The sequence below is a fragment of the Zosterops lateralis genome, assembly GCF_965231275.1.
Source record: "Zosterops lateralis genome assembly, chromosome: 1".
Taxonomy (NCBI): domain Eukaryota; kingdom Metazoa; phylum Chordata; class Aves; order Passeriformes; family Zosteropidae; genus Zosterops; species Zosterops lateralis.
The window spans coordinates 153,678,561-153,695,229 of record NC_139762.1 but is presented as its reverse complement, the minus strand read 5'-3'; the positions used below and the strand labels follow the sequence as shown (position 1 = coordinate 153,695,229).

Genomic DNA, 16,669 nt, shown 5'->3' with positions numbered 1-16,669 from the left:
GCTTCTCCTGCCGCCTTCCCCGGGAACCCCCGGCACGGCTCCAGCGCCGACAGCGAGTGCTCCAGCTCCGGGCACAGCGCCAGCGTGTCCCGCCCGCCCGCCGGGGGATCGGCAGCGGCCCGGACACCGCCTTGAATGGCCCGCCGAGGAAGCGGCAGTGACGGCGGACACCAGCCCGGGGCCGCCCGGGAACTGCCCCCGGCTCGGGCGGGCACGGCTCGTTCGGAGAAACCCGGCTGGGCTCGGCTGTTCGGAGAAACTCGGTCATTTCCGTCAGCCGTCGGCTCTTTTCGGCTGTTCGGCAACTCTCGGTCATTTTCGTCACACCTCGCCTTTTTTGGTGGCAGAGAGCATTACGTCACTTTCGCCCCTCCCCACCGCCATCTTTAGAAGGTCAACAGCAGCGAACCGAGCCGCCATCTTGGTTGTGGCGCCCCTTAATGCCCCCCCATAGGTGTCTAACACAGAAGCCTGACTAAAATGAGTAACCCGAACCCGCCTGCGGCGTGGCTGAACCCACAGCCCGTGTCCCTACACCTGGAAACGCCACAGAAAATTGTTCTCGGGCGGCGCCGTGGTCGGGATTTTTGTGCAGGCAGTCTGATAAACACACATGGGGGGTCCTCATTTTTCCCGCCCTTTTCGCCGCCATCTTTAGAAGGTCAAGCGCCCCGAGTCGCGCCGCCATCTTGGTTGTGGCACCCTCCCCAAATGTCCCCCTCGGCTGCTCGCACAAGCGCCTGACAACATCGCCTGCCCAAACACTGCCGTGGCGCCGCTCAGCCCCCATCCCGTGTCCGTCACCTGCGTGTGCCGCGGAAAAACTGCTCCCGGGCCGCTCCCTGGTCCAGGTCGCGCGCAGGCAGCCGGCTGCCACGTGCCCTGGGTCCCCTCTTTTTTTTTCTCGCCTTTTTGGCCGTAATTTTTCGGTCCTCGGGCGGCAGCACTGCCCGTGAGCTCAGAGACCGGGGCTGCTGCTCACCTCGGGTACCGGCACGGGGGAGAATTGCAGTACCGCTGTATGTCCACAGGATGGCAGCACTGCCGCACAGCTCTCGGGACGGGCGCGGGGGACAGTTGCAGTACCGATCTTTATCCACAGGATGGCAGCATTGCCTTACAGATCGCCTGCCATCAACCAAACCGAATCCAAAAAAGCCTTCAGTTTAGTCTGCATTTCAAAATAACTTCTATTTCTTACTTTGATATATCTAATAACCATTACAAATTTATCTATTATATCATGTACTTTATATTAAGTATATTTTACATATTATAATAAATAGAACAAGTAATAATATAGTGTATCAATAGTGTATCTATTCCTATTATCTTTCATATTTTATAGTTCTCATTCTGTTACTTATATTTTTATTTTTTTGTATTATTTTCAATTCGTATTTACTTCTTTCCATTTTTACCGATATTTTAAACTATATGAATTCATTGACCCTACACATCAGAACCACAGTTAATTAGAATTGAATGAGCCTGGTTTTCTAAGAGATAAATATTTAATCGTTATTAAAATAATATGGGCATATTTTCTCTTTCTGTGTGCTTTTGGGGAGAGGGGGTTTGTTTTGGATTTCTTGGCTAATAAACAAGGAGGTTCAAAGAGCTACAAAATAAAATGTCCATATTATTTTATCTCTGCCTCTGAAATACACTTCGACATCAAGCTCCTGCTAATAACACTGTGCATGGGTAGAATGAGACCTGAAAGGAATAAACAGGCACCACGGTGTTCACAGCTTTCTCAGTTCAGGTTTATTAATTTAGTAGAAAATACAGAGAATTTTTAGTAACTGCACTCTCAATTATATCCAGACGTCCAGCAGACAGGGAGGTCATTTCTCAAATTCTTCCTTGCTGAGAGCCAACCTCCCACATACTCGGGGGAAACAAAAGGGTGGATTTTATCCCCCTGCATCTGAAAGAAAGTCAGGACAAAAGTCAAAGTGCTGCAGGAGAACTTGACAGCTCCAGACACTTTGTGTCCATCTAGGGATACCCTCTATAGACCAACTACACCCTACATGACAAATTTCAACTCCCCAGGACTTGTCCCATTCCCCCTACACCCAGACTAAGCAACAAGGCAGAGCAGCTCCAGGCAAAACACACCAACACCCGTGACACAGGACAGGACAAAAGGGGGGACACAACAGGGACAGAAATATCTGGGCAAGAAGAATGACCCTGAGGACCGAGAGAACTCGCAATGAGATGACCGAGGTAAGACCCATGGGGAGCTGACCAGGCTCAGAGAACCCTGCAGGAAGAAGATGCCAACGGGATCACTGATCCCAAGAAACGCAGGGATGGATGCCTGAGAATCCTATGGTCAGAATCCTGTACCTGTCTCTGCATTCTGACAAGACCTAATCTGCCAGAATGGATGGTGGCAGTGCACAGCTGTGGATATAGCTCAGAACAAGACCTGGAAAGGCATCAGCCTGGATGGTTGTGAAGAGAGATGGATTCTGAGGAGCCTCTGAGCTCCCAAGTCAAAGGTTTGATGCCTGGCCTGGTATCAGCACCAGGAATAGGGAGATGTTAAGAACGATGCCTGGGGTCTCCAAAAGACCCCTTGAAGGGTTAAGGCAAAAGACACACAAAACTAAACACACAAAAGACACAGAGTACACAACAGACAAGTGACACAACGTGCCCTGGGACTGCTCTGCCCTGCACACCTCAGCACTGTGAGACCTTCCCTCTATGTGCCCTAAAGGGGGCACATCTTGGACATCCCCATCTCCAAACCTGATTTAAAACCCCCTCCTGGTGACCCCTGACCCCACACCCCACTTTCATCCCCTCTGTGGCTCCCAGCCCTCCACTTTTCTCTGGGACATCTGGGGATGCCAATCCATGTCAAAAGCCAAAGAAGGTGCCTCTCCCTCGGGGAAATTCCTGCTGCCACTGGGCTGGTGTCTCTCAGTCAGCTACAATAAAGAAAAACAAATGTGACCGTGTGATCTCAGCAGCACATTGGCCAAAAACCAGCAATTCTGCTACTCACCACCTCCTGAGCACACCCAGGTCCTCGGGCCCTGTGCTCCAGCTCTGCTCAGACACCAACACTGCGGGGTGTGCCTGGGTTAAGAGCAGACAAGGTGATGTGGCACTGCTGAAACTTGAGCAGAGCCTCCCTCCTCCTCCCTGACACACCTCAACTCCTCGGCTGTTACCAAAGCCCACCTGGATGGCCCCTTCAAATGGAGAAGGTCAAGGCTTCACCACAGAGTCCTGTAATGTTCCCAGGGTCCAGCTGGTGAGGGGAGCTCGGCATCGTGTGAGTGGAACACCTAAAACACACAGCACTGGATGCTCAGAGTTCCACCAGCAAGTGAGGCTGGAGCAATAGTAACTGCTTCTGTCCACCCATCACTGCTCACCTCGTCCACTTCACCTTGACTGCTGATATCCAGCTTTGCCTCCTAAAAATAAAGACAAAGAGCAGTGCTGTAACATGGCCACCATTTACACGCCCCTGCAAACACAAACAGTGACTGACCTTCTCAGGGGAGCCCCCTCACCCGGGATGGGGCACTCTGCCATGGATTGAATCCATCTGCACCTGAAACAAAGTCAGGACAAGAGTCAAAGTGCTGCAGGAGAACTCAACAGCTCCAGACACTTTGTGTCATCCTCTCTCTTTTTACTCCTGAGGGGTCCATCCCACTAGGGCCCTCTCCTCTCTAAGGTAACTTTAAATTCCCTCCTGGGACTGAAAAGGTTTTTCCCCTTCTCCCATCCACCAGCCCCAACACTCAGCTTTTGGAATACGAGCAGACAAAATCCCTCCTCGACAGAAATGAACGTGTTGGCTCCGGGGATTTGGAGACATTCCCTCGGTGCTGCCATATCCAAACTCCAGCTGTGCACCTCCTCACACTACCTGGGACCACAGAACAGAAAATGTGACTATTCCCCTCCAGAAAAGTCACCCCCAGGGCTCCTCTGCACCCCTGTCCCGGCTCCCCCTCAGACCTCCACCCACTCCAGAGGCTGCCCAGAGTGAACCCAGCAAAAGGAAAAGGGACACACTGAGCACGGCACTCACCTGTGGGCCACCTGCCCATGTGCCGACTCACCCCCTCCCTCTATTCCTTGGCACACCTGGGGCAGCAGCAGCACCTGCAAAGAAACAAAAAAGGAAAAAATCATGTTGAGTTACTGTGAAACAGCAACCTCCCTGCTCTGACTGAAGCACAGCACAAGTGAACCTTAATGTTCCACCCATCCACCCTCCTCTGGCGTCCTGGGCCAGCACATCTGCCAAGGGGACCACCTAAAATAAATTAAAAAAAAAAAAAAACAGTGAATGCTTAGAGTTGCACCAGCAAGTGAGACTCCAGCAGTAGCAACTGCTTCTGTCCACTCATCACTGCTCACCTCGTCCACTTCACCTTGACTGCAGAGACCCAGCTTGGCCTCCTAAAAATAAAGACAAAGAGCAGTGCTGTAACATGGCCACCATTTACATTCCCCTGCAAACACAAACAGTGACTGAGCTTCTCAGGAGAGCCCCCTCACCCGGGATGGGGCACTCTGCCATGGATTTAATCCATCTGCACCTGAAAGAAAGTCAGGACAAAAGTCAAAGTGCTGCAGGAGAACTCGACAGCTCCAGACACTTTGTGTCAATCCAGGAATACCCTCTACAGTCCAACTACACCCCACATGACAAATTTCAACACCCAAGACTTGTCCCATTCCCCCTACACCCAGACTGAGCAACAAGGCAGAGCAGCTCCAAGCCAAACACACCAACACCCATGACACAGGACAGGACAAAAGGGGGGACACAACAGGGACAGAAATATCTCAGCAAGAAGAATGACCCTGAGGACCGAGAGAACTCGCAATGAGATGACCGAGGTAAGACCCATGGGGAGCTGACCAGGCTCAGAGAACCCTGCAGGAAGAAGATGCCAACGGGATCACTGATCCCAAGAAACGCAGGGATGGATGCCCGAGAATCCCAAAGTCAGAATCCTCCACTCGGCTGTGCACTTTTAGAAGACCTAATCCACCAGAATGGATCACAGCAGTGCACAGCTGTGGATACAGCTCAGAACAAGACCTGGAAAGGCATCAGCCTGGAGGGTTGTGAAGAGAGATGGATTCTGATGTGTGTCTGAGCACCTGAGTCAAAGTTCAATGGTATCAGTGCCTGTTCAAGGAACAGGGAGATGTTAAGAACGATGCCTGGGGTCTCCAAAAAACCCCTTGAAGGGTTGAGGAAAAAGACACACCACACAGGACACACAAAAGACACAGAGTGCACAACAGACAAGTGACACAACGTGCCCTGGGACTGCTCTGCCCTGCACACCTCAGCACTGTGAGACCTTCCCTTCACGTGCCCTAAAGGGGTCACAGCTTGGACATCCCCATCTCCAAACCTGACCCAAAAATCCCTCCCGGTGACTCCCAACCCACACCCCACTTTCACCCCCTCTGTGGCTTTGAGTCCTTCACTTATCTCTGGGATGTCCAGGGATGAGAATCCACATCAGGTGCCAAGGAAGGCTGTCTCTGCCTCTGGGAAATTCCTGCTGTCACCAGGCTGTTGTCTCTCAGTCAGGTGCCATAAAGAAAACCAAACATCCAGGGATGATCTCAGCAGGGCTGTTGGCTGGTCAGTGAGGAGATCTCAGTGTGAGACAAGTGACCACCTGAAACACACAAACAATAATGGAGGCTTAGAGTTGCACCAGAAACACCACGACCCTGACCACACAAATATATCAATTTTAGGAATTGCAAACAAAAGTCCAGCAAAAAAAAAGCCAACTCTTATTACTCGTAGTCCATTTTCCAAATATAATAAAGATAACCCCATGTCCATTCCCCTCAAAAAACCTCCAAAATACACACCCAGAACCCCCCCAATTTAAAGACCTGCCTCTAACCAAGTAAGAACCATAAACCCCACGTCTTTTAAACTATAAATTCATTAAGCTAACACATCAAAACTACAGACTTTTAAATTCTTAGTCCACACTAATACACCATATACACCAATCCCATCACTATATACAAAATCAAAACCTATTTTCTATTTCTACTAACAAAACAAGAAAGTCACAACTTTTAACTGCAATAAAACCTAAAAACACCTAATTAGAAGTAAAATTATCCCGTTATAACTAACTCAAAACCCCAAACACTCCAAAACAAGTACTTGAAGTGCCAAAAACCATCAAATAGTTAAAATAACTCCTTCAAAAATGCCTTCTGTACCTTTCAGACTGATTTTGAGAGCAAAGCAAGGAAAGAAAAAGCACACAGCTTGTTTTAAGAGAACAGTGGTCACTCCTCTGCATTCCCTCTCCAGTGTATTCAGCTGAAGCACAGACAGACTGCAGCACACAGATCTGATGGCTCTTTGTTAGTTGTTAGTTTTAGGGCAGAGAAGTTCCCTGCACTGATTTTTTTTCCCTTTTTCTCCAGGCTCATTAAACCTGCTGCAGACTGAAAAACCCAGAGAAGCACCGAGAGCTGCACCTGCAGCCACAGGGCCTGGACCTCAGCATTTTATCAATGCTGGAAGAGCTGACAAGAGACCAAAGGAGCTACAACCCACAGCAAGGACATTCTGAATTTACCATCTCGCCACAAAATAACAGAAAGTTTTATTATTTTATGTCATTCACTCTTTATGCTTGTCAGCACTTTGTTAAATAAATAGTTTTTCCCATTTTTCTCCAAAGAAGTTCTTTCCCAAACCAATTTAAGAGAGACAATTTTAGTTTACTCTCTAAAAAAAAAACCCATTCAAAAGTTTCCTCTCAGGTTTATCCTAAACCACAACAACAAACAATTCAATCCATAGAAATAAAAGTAGCACAAATATACTTAAATTAACAGCACCAAAAACAATTATTCCTAACTCAATGAACTCATAATTCCTCAAAACCATCAAAACAAACAAACCACCTATAAATACACACAAAACCAAAAGATCCATTAGACTACAAACAATATCTCCTAAATTACCCAAAACTATAAAATGTATACTGTAGTCAAGCATGCTAAATAAACAAACCCCTATAACACAATAAAAAATCATTTAATTGTAAATATTAAGAAACCCTAAAAAATTAACTACATCACACTGTCCCAAACCCACTAAAACAAACACTAGATGCTCCCTATGATAAAAGCCACCACTAAATAAATAAAAGCCTCCCCTATACCTCACACCACAGCCAATTACACCACTGTAAACCTTAGACAATAAACCCTGGAAAAACACAATATCCCCCAAAAATAATTCACCAACAAAAATCAGTTCAAAAATACTCTGACCAATGTGAACTATGAAACCAAACATGAATTAAATACACCACATATCCCTCATCACACCACCTACAAACAGAATAAAGCTACACAATAAATCACTAAAAACCACCAAACAGAAAAACCAGCTCTACCCAACCTGGATCCCTCCATACAACACACAAAACCCCAATAACACATTTCAGAAATCTCTCAAAAAAGCTACTTAAATCAGTTCTACCTCAAATACAAACAAACCCACACATAAAGTCATCTTTGCTCAAAAACCAAATTATATATAACAAATAACACCAAAAAAAGTCACACAAAACACTACGCACCACCTCAGAACATCATATTGAATAAAAGCCACATAGAAGTGCCACTATTCATTTAAATTCCAGGTGAAAAGAAAATCCCTCCACTTCAAACACAGACAGCAACAGAAAAAAAAGAAGTTTCTTCAATCAATTTAAACTCCTTTTGTCTCCATAACTCCTTTTTCGTCTGGGAGCACCGGGGAGGGTTTATTAAGATGAAGCTGAAAAGGAAAAAAAAGTCCCCTCTATAAACCCACACTGGTTTACCTTGTGCTGTTGCTCAGTGTAAAGGTTTGATCCCCATCGCCTCCCAAGTAACGCTCCAAACCCACGTGCTCCCCATGAACCACAGCCGGAACCTCAGCGTGAGCTCCTCACTCCCCACGGCTGGATACCAAAATGAGCTGGGGCTGCCCTCTTAACCTGGAACCGCCCCATCATTATCCATCACAGCTCCACCCGTGCCTGCTCTGTCCCCCCTCACTGTTCCCAGCTCACACCCGGGGCTGCTCTCTCCCCTCCCCATCCTGTGCCATCTCTCACCTGCAGCTGCTGCCCGTCCGAGGGTGAGCGCAGAGGGGACTTGCTGTTCATTCCCGGGACGGTTCATGGTCTGCAGCTGACACGATGGGGCACCGGGCTTCCCTTGCTGTGGATAAGGACCCCTCTTCTCCTGCAGGTGCCCGAGGCTGCAACGGGGATTCCACCCCCGAAAATCCATATGCCTGAGGTTCATAATTCCTAAGGAAATTCCCCAGAAATCGTTACCCTTCATTTACAAATATTCCTTTGGAATCACTCCTGACTTGTCCTTCTGTGGAAGCGTTTTAAACATTCATTGGAGAGTTCAGGAGCCGAGTTGGCTTGTTTATGACTTGGCTGACAAGCCCAGACAAAACCCAAACACCGAGAACGCCGGCTCCGCCCCTGGCTCCGCCCCTGGCTCCGCCCCTGGCTCCGCCCCTGGCTCCGCCCCTGGCTCCGCCCCTGGCTCCGCCCCTGGCTCCGCCCCTGGCTCCGCCCCTGGCTCCGCCCCTGGCTCCGCCCCTGGCTCCGCCCCTGGCTCCGCCCCTGGCTCCGCCCCTGGCTCCGCCCCTGGCTCCGCCCCTGGCTCCGCCCCTGGCTCCGCCCCTGGCTCCGCCCCTGGCTCCGCCCCTGGCTCCGCCCCTGGCTCCGCCCCTGGCTCCGCCCCTGGCTCCGCCCCTGGCTCCGCCCCTGGCTCCGCCCCTGGCTCCGCCCCTGGCTCCGCCCCTGGCTCCGCCCCTGGCTCCGCCCCTGGCTCCGCCCCTGGCTCCGCCCCTGGCTCCGCCCCTGGCTCCGCCCCTGGCTCCGCCCCTGGCTCCGCCCCTGGCTCCGCCCCTGGCTCCGCCCCTGGCTCCGCCCCTGGCTCCGCCCCTGGCTCCGCCCCTGGCTCCGCCCCTGGCTCCGCCCCTGGCTCCGCCCCTGGCTCCGCCCCTGGCTCCGCCCCTGGCTCCGCCCCTGGCTCCGCCCCTGAGCGCCGTGCCCGGCCTGGGATGGGGGCGGGACCAAACTTCCAAATACTCGGGGAAAAAAAAAGAATAAAAAAAAAAAAAAAGGAACAATGAAAAAAATATTATAAAATAAAATAAAACAAAATAAAAATTTTAAAAAAACCTCAAAAGTTATTAAAAACGAAAAAAAAAAAAAAATCTAAAATAAATTTAAAATATAATTTAAAAATTTAAAATACAAAATAAATAACATGAATGTAAAAACTGAAATAATATCCATAAATTTAAAAAAAAATAAAAGTCATTAAGATTTTAAATAGTAATAAAGAAAAACGTGAAAATTTTAAAAATAAATAATAGACTAAAATATAAAAATTAAAGAAATAAACCAAAAGCATTTTAAAAAGACAAAACAAAAAATATATTAAAACATTAACCACAATACAATATTTAACATAAAATACAAAAATCAAAAATTAAAAAATAAATAAACAATAAGTAAAATAAAATACGAAATTAAATAAACACACCCCTCCCCTCATGCCACTGCCTAACACAGGCCCCTGGAGTTTTCTTGATTAGGCAGGGATAGGCAAAACAAATCCAGTGCCTCCCAGAAAATAAGGTTTTCTAGACAATTCTTGGAAACAAATTCTGTTTTAGCACGAAGCTCACTTGGGATCAACACCCACATGTGCCAAGGCAGGAAAGAACAACCTCATTGTGTCCAAGGAACAGCAAGTAGGCCAAGATTTAAGTTTTAATGGGACTTATGTAATTAAAAACACAGTCAGTTGAACTTGAAAACGAGATGAATCAAGGCAATTAAACACTTTACAAGTTTTCCTGGGAATTCCCAGAATTCTGTGGATATGATGCTGACACATTCCTGATTTACCAACCTTAATTGGGGAAATTTCCTTGGAAATGTCCCCTAAGAATTAGCAAAATTCCAATTAGGATAGAAAATAGGAAAAAAAAAATATATAGCGTTACTAAAATCAGAGAGAGGAACGTTACTAAAATCAGAGAGAGGAAAAACATCAAATAAAAGGAAGGAATAATATCCAACTCCCAGCTTGCCTGGAAAACAAGCTCAGGAATTTCTAACATGGAAAACTTTTGGAAGAGCCAGGAAGTCGGTGGAAGTCCATGGAATGATGATTTCAAATCTGCTTCCTCTGCTCTGATTGTCAAGGGAAGAGGGAGTTAAACATGCCAATTTACTCCTATTCCAGAAGGATCTATAGTTTGTGGGAGTAACAATACAAAGAAACTCCAATCTTACTTGGATTTGACAGATGAAACTCCCAGCAGAGATCGGAAGTTTCAGTGGAACCAAAGAGCCACAATTCCTGGAATAACAAAATTCCACTCAGCAAAAGTCAGGAATTCTATTTACAAATCCATGGAGGAGGAGGAGGAGGAGGAGGATGACACCAGGAACACAAACCAGCTGAAAGCAACGATTTACTGGAAAGGGCAGGAAATCAAACTGACAGTCTCTGGTTATGCTCAGGCATTTCTCCAGGAGTCAGAGAGAAAAGTGGGAACCCTGCACTGGGATAAGGCCTTCCAGTGGCTCCACTTCCTACAGGCTCTCTCCCTTTTTGCCAACTACCTGCAAGAGGAAAAACAGCAGGAATAAAGTTTCAAACAGGAGGTCCTTGGTTCAGGCAGACTGAAGTGCAGCTCCCAGGGAGCGAGTCCAGGCTGGGCCCAGGGGAGCTCCGGGAATCTGGGACTGCCCGTGGGATTAAAGGGCTGGAAAAGCAGGACCCACCTGCCGGGTTTAGTGCTGGGACACAGCAAGGCCTCGGCTCAGGGGCAGTAGTTAGAGCTGGGACTGCAGGAGAACACCCCAAAGCCGGGTCAAACATCCAGCATGACACGCAGCACGCTCCAGGAGAAACTCAGGTGGGAGAAGCCCCCGGATGCTCCGTGTTCCTTGCCCTCGGCATCTTTGCCAGGGCCTCCCTCAGAATACTGACCTCACCCTGCAGCTCCTACAAAATAGGAGAACTTATGGAAATCACCCAGCAATCCATGGATTTCCAGGTATTAAGAACCAAAGCAGCCGCCTCTCAGTGGTGTCCCCAAGGCCCAGCAGTGCCCAGCACCTCTGACTGGAATTTGAGGGCTCCCAGCACAGCCCCAGAGCAGCAGAAAAACCCACCTCCAGACTCACCAGAGAGATGACAGGAGCGCCCTCCCTGCGATGCCTGCTGAGCCAAGTGGAGCTGGCAGGGTGACCCATGGACATTCTGCGTTCACCTTTCAACAGAGTCAATGCAGAAACAGAACAAATCTCTCTTGGTGTCGAGATCCCTTCAGGTGCACCTGGAGATGCTGCAGTGTCATTCAGCAGCCAGAGCAGAACAGGGTTTCTACGGTGCTGTAAGTGAGAAATACAATTGAATCAGAAGAAAATAAAAGGAAGCACCTCTCCCTCCATGCTTTTTATATTAAAAAAATCATGCATCAGAATTTTTTTAACTGTTCATTCTTGCTTTACACTGTGTAAATTACAAGCACTCAACTTCCAGCCTGAATTTGCAACAGCTCCTCAGGCTGACTGAGCTCAGCCAGACCACCAGAATCACTGAATTGTGGAAGGGAAAGCTCATCCCATTCCAGCCCCACCCAGGGCACGGACACCTTCCACCAGATCCAGGGGCAGCCACAGCTTCTCTGGGGAACCTGTGCCAGGGCCCCGCCGCCCTCCCAGGGAACAATTCCTTCCTGATATTTAATCCAAACCGGCCTCCCTTCATCCTGATGAAGCCGTTCCCCTTGTCCATCACTGCGTGTCCTTGTGAGAAATCCCTCTCCATTAGGGCATAAGCGGCCGGCACAGACCCCCCCAAATCAATGTTCCGGGGGCTCTGGGGGCCACACGAGCACTCCGGGCGTTTTACCGGCTTCTCCTGCCGCCTTCCCCGGGAGCCCCGGCTCGGCTCCAGCTCCGGGCACAGCGGCAGCGTGTCCCGCCCGCCCGCCGGGGGATCGGCAGCGGCCCCGACACCGCCTTGAATGGCCCGCCGAGGAAGCGGCAGTGAGGGCGGACACCGGCCGGGAGCGCCCCGGAACTGCCCCCGGCTCCTTCGGTTCGCCTGAGGAGGGGCGACGTTCGGGGAAACTCGGCTAGGCGGGCGCGGCTCGTTCGGAGAAACTCGGCTGGGCTCGGCTGTTCGGGGAAACCTGGCGATTTCCGTCAGTAGTCGGCAATTCTCGGCTGTTCGGAGAAACTCGGCGATTTCCGTCAGCAGTCGGCTCTTTTCGGCTGTTCGGCAACTCTGGGTCATTTTCGTCACACCTCGCCTTTTTTGGTGGCAGAGAGCATTACGTCACTTTCGCCCCTCCCCGCCGCCATCTTTAGAAGGTCAACAGCAGCGAGCCGAGCCGCCATCTTGTTGTGGCGCCCCTTAAAGCCCCCCCATAGGTGTCTAACACAGAAGCCTGACTAAAATGAGTAACCCGAACCCGCCTGCGGCGTGGCTGAACCCACAGCCCGTGTCCCTACACCTGGAAACGCCACAGAAAATTGTCCCCGAGCGGCGCCGTGGTCGGGATTTTTGTGCAGGCAGTCTGATAAACACACATGGGGGGGTCCTCATTTTTTCCCGCCCTTTTCGCCGCCATCTTTAGAAGGTCAAGCGCCCCGACTCGTGCCGCCATCTTGGTTGTGGCACTCCCCCCAAATGTCCCCCTCGGCTGCTCGCACAAGCGCCTGACAACATCGCCTGCCCAAACACTGCCGTGGCGCCACTCAGCCCCTATCCCGTGTCCACGAACCTGCGTATGCCGCGGAAAAACTGCTCCCGGGCCGCTCCCTGGTCCACGTCGCGCGCAGGCAGCCGGCTGCCACGTGCCCTGGGTCCTCTCTTTTTTTTTCTCGCCTTTTTGGCCGTAATTTTTCGGTCCTCGGGCGGCAGCACTGCCCGTGAGCTCAGAGACCGGGGCTGCTGCTCACCTCGGGTACCGGCACGGGGGAGAACTGCAGTACCGCTGCATGTCCACACGATGGCAGCACTGCCGCACAGCTCTCGGGACGGGCGCGGGGGACAGTCGCAGTACCGATCTTTATCCACAGGATGGCAGCATTGCCTTACAGATCGGCTCGGGGGGAGCTGCAGTACCGATCTTTATCCACAGGATGGCAGCATTGCCTTACAGATCGCCTGCCATCAACCAAACCGAATCCAAAAAAGCCTTCAGTTTAGGCTGCATTTCAAAATAACTTCTATTTCTTACTTTGATATATCTAATAACCATTACAAATTTATCTATTATATCATGTACATTATATTAAGTATATTTTACATATTATAATAAATGGAACAAGTAATAATATAGTGTATCTATTCCTATTATCTTTCATATTTTATAGTTCTCATTTTGTTACTTATATTTTTATTTTTTTTGCATTTGTAATTTTTTTCAATTTGTATTCACTTCTTTCCATTTTTACCGATATTTTAAACTATAGGAATTAATTGACCTAACGCATCAGAACCACAGTTAATTAGAATTGAATGAGCCTGGTTTTCTAAGAGATAAATATTGAATCTTTATTAAAATAATATGGGCATATTTTCTCTTTCTGTGTGCTTTTGGGGAGAGGGGGTTTGTTTTGGATTTCTTGGCTAATAAACAAGGAGGTTCAAATAGCTACAAAATAAAATGTCCATATTATTTTATCTCTGCCTCTGAAATACACGTTGACATCAAGTTATTGCTGGTATTACTGTGCATGGGTAGAATGAGACCTGAAAGGAAAAAACAGACACCACGGTGTCCACAGCTTTCTCGGTTCAGGTTTATTAATTTAGTAGAAAATACAGAGGACTTTTAGTAACTGCACTCTCAATTATATCCAGACGTCCAGCAGACAGGGAGGTCATTTCTCAAATTCTTCCTTGCTGAGAGCCAACCTCCCACATACTCGGGGGAAAAAAGAGGGTGGATTTTATCCATCTGCATCTGAAAGAAAGTCAGGACAAAAGTCAAAGTGCTGCAGGAGAACTTGACAGCTCCAGACACTTTGTGTCAATCCAGGAATACCCTCTACAGCCCAACTACACCCCACATGACAAATTTCAACACCCAAGACTTGTCCCATTCCCCCCACACCCAGACTGAGCAACAAGGCAGAGCAGCTCAGGCCAAACACACCAACACCCGTGACACAGGACAGGACAAAAGGGGGGACACAACAGGGACAGAAATATCTGGGCAAGAAGAATGACCCTGAGGACCGAGAGAACTCGCAATGAGATGACCGAGGTAAGACCCATGGGGAGCTGACCAGGCTCAGAGAACCCTGCAGGAAGAAGATGCCAACGGGATCACTGATCCCAAGAAAAGCAGAGATGGATGCCTGAGAATCCTACGGTCAGAATCCTGTACCTGTCTCTGCATTCTGACAAGACCTAATCCACCTGAATGGATCACAGCAGTGCACAGCTGTGGATACAGCTCAGAACAAGACCTGGAAAGGCATCAGCCTGGACACTTGTGAAGAGAGATGGATTCTGAGGAGCCTCTGAGCTCCCGAGTCAAGGGTTTGATGCCTGGCCTGGTATCAGCACCAGGAATAGGAAGATATTAAGAACGATGCCTGGGGTCTCCAAAAGACCCCTTGAAGGATTAAGGCAAAAGACACACAAAACAAAACACACAACAGACACGGAGTGAACAACAGACAAGTGACAGGACATGGCCTGGGACTGCTCTGCCCTGCACACCTCAGCACTGGGATCAAAAATGAGACTTTCCCTTTACACAGCCTAAGGGGTCACATCTTGAGCATCCCCATCTCCAAACCTGACTCAAAAACCCTCCCTGGTGACCCCTGACTCCACACCCCACTTTCATCCCCTCTGTGGCTCCCAGCCCTCCACTTATCTCTCAGACATCTGGGGATGCCAATCCATGTCAAAAGCCAAAGAAGGTGCCTCCCCCTCGGGGAAATTCCTGCTGTCACTGGGCTGGTGTCTCTCCGTCAGCTACAATAAAGAAAAGCAAACGTGACCGTGTGATCTCAGCAGCACATTGGCCAAAAACCAGCAATTCTGCTACTCACCACCTCCTGAGCACACCCAGGTCCTCGGGCCCTGTGCTCCAGCTGTGCTCAGACACCAACATTGGGGTGTGCCTGGGTTAAGAGCAGACAAGGTGATGTGGCACTGCTGAAACTTGAGCAGAGCCTCGCTCCTCCTCCCTGACACACCTCAACTCCTCGGCTGTTACCAAAGCCCACCTGGATGGCCCCTTCGAATGGAGAAGGTCAAGGCTTCACCACACAGTCCTGTAATGTTCCCCAAGGGCTCATGAATGAGGCAGACTGGGACAGCAGTCCAGTTGGTGAGAGGGGAGTTCAGTGCAATGCAAGTGGATTGCCTAAAACACACAATAAAGGAGGCTTAGGGTTGCACCAGCAAGTGAAACTCCAGCAGAAGCAACTGCTTCTGGCCACCCATCACTGCTCACCTCGTCCACTTCACCTTGACTGCAGAGATCCAGCCTTACCTCCTAAAAACAAAGAACAGTGCTGTAACATGGCCACCATTTACACTCCCCTGCAAACACAAACAGTGACTGACCTTCTCAGGGGAGCCCCCTCACACAGGATGGGGCACTCTGCCATGGATTGAATCCATCTGCATCTGAAACAAAGTCAGGACAAGAGTCAAAGTGGAGAACTCAACAGCTCCAGACACTTTGTGTCACCCTCTCTCTTTTTACTCCTGAGGGGTCCATCCCACTGGGGCCCTCTCCTCTAAGGTAACTTTAAATTGCCTCCTGGGACTGAAAAGGTTTTTCCCCTTCTCCCAACCACCAGCCCCAACATTCAGCTTTTGGAATACGAGCAGACAAAATCCCTCCTCGACAGAAATGAACGTGTTGGCACCGGGGATTTGGAGACGTTCTCTCAGTGCTGCCATATCCAAACTCCGGCTGTGCACCTCCTCACACTACCTGGGACCACAGAACAGAAAATGTGACTATTCCCCTCCAGAAGAGTCACCCCCAGAGCTCCTCTGCACCCCTGTCCCGGCTCCCCCTCAGATCTCCCCCCACTCCAGAGACTGCCCAGAGTGAACCCAGCAAAAGGAAAAGGGACACACTGAGCACAGCACTCACCTGTGGGCCACCTGCCCAAGTGCCAACTCACCCCCTCCCTCTATTCCTTGGCACACCTGGGGCAGCAGCAGCTCCTGCAAAGAAACAAAAAAGGAAAAATCATGCTGAGTTCCTGTGAAACAGCAACCTCCCTGCTCTGACTGAAGCACAGCACAAGTGAACCTTAATGTTGCACCCATCTACCCTCCTCTGGCATCCTGGGCCAGCACATCTGCCAAAGGGACCACCTAAAATAAAATAAAACAGACCAGTGAATGCTTAGAGTTGCACCAGCAAGTGAAACTCCAGCAGAAGCAACTGCTTCTGTCCACCCATCACTGCTCACCTCGTCCACTTCACCTTGACTGCAGAGATCCAGCCTTCCTTTCTAAAAACAAAGACAAAGAGCAGTGCTGTAACACGGCCACCATTTACACTCCCCTGCAAACACAAACA

The 16,669-nt window shown here is 49.4% G+C and overlaps 1 long non-coding RNA gene across 1 annotated transcript; it reads right to left on the bottom strand.

Moving 5' to 3' along the window:
- Nucleotides 1–3,858: 3,858 nt before the first annotated feature.
- On the bottom strand, nucleotides 3,859–16,477 carry LOC310909695. Its single transcript, XR_014590149.1, has 3 exons — nucleotides 16,397–16,477; nucleotides 16,235–16,308; nucleotides 3,859–3,907 (listed from the first exon to the last, which is right to left on the bottom strand). It is a non-coding gene; the product is annotated as an uncharacterized lncRNA (long non-coding RNA).
- Between the last annotated feature and the right edge of the window lie 192 nt (nucleotides 16,478–16,669).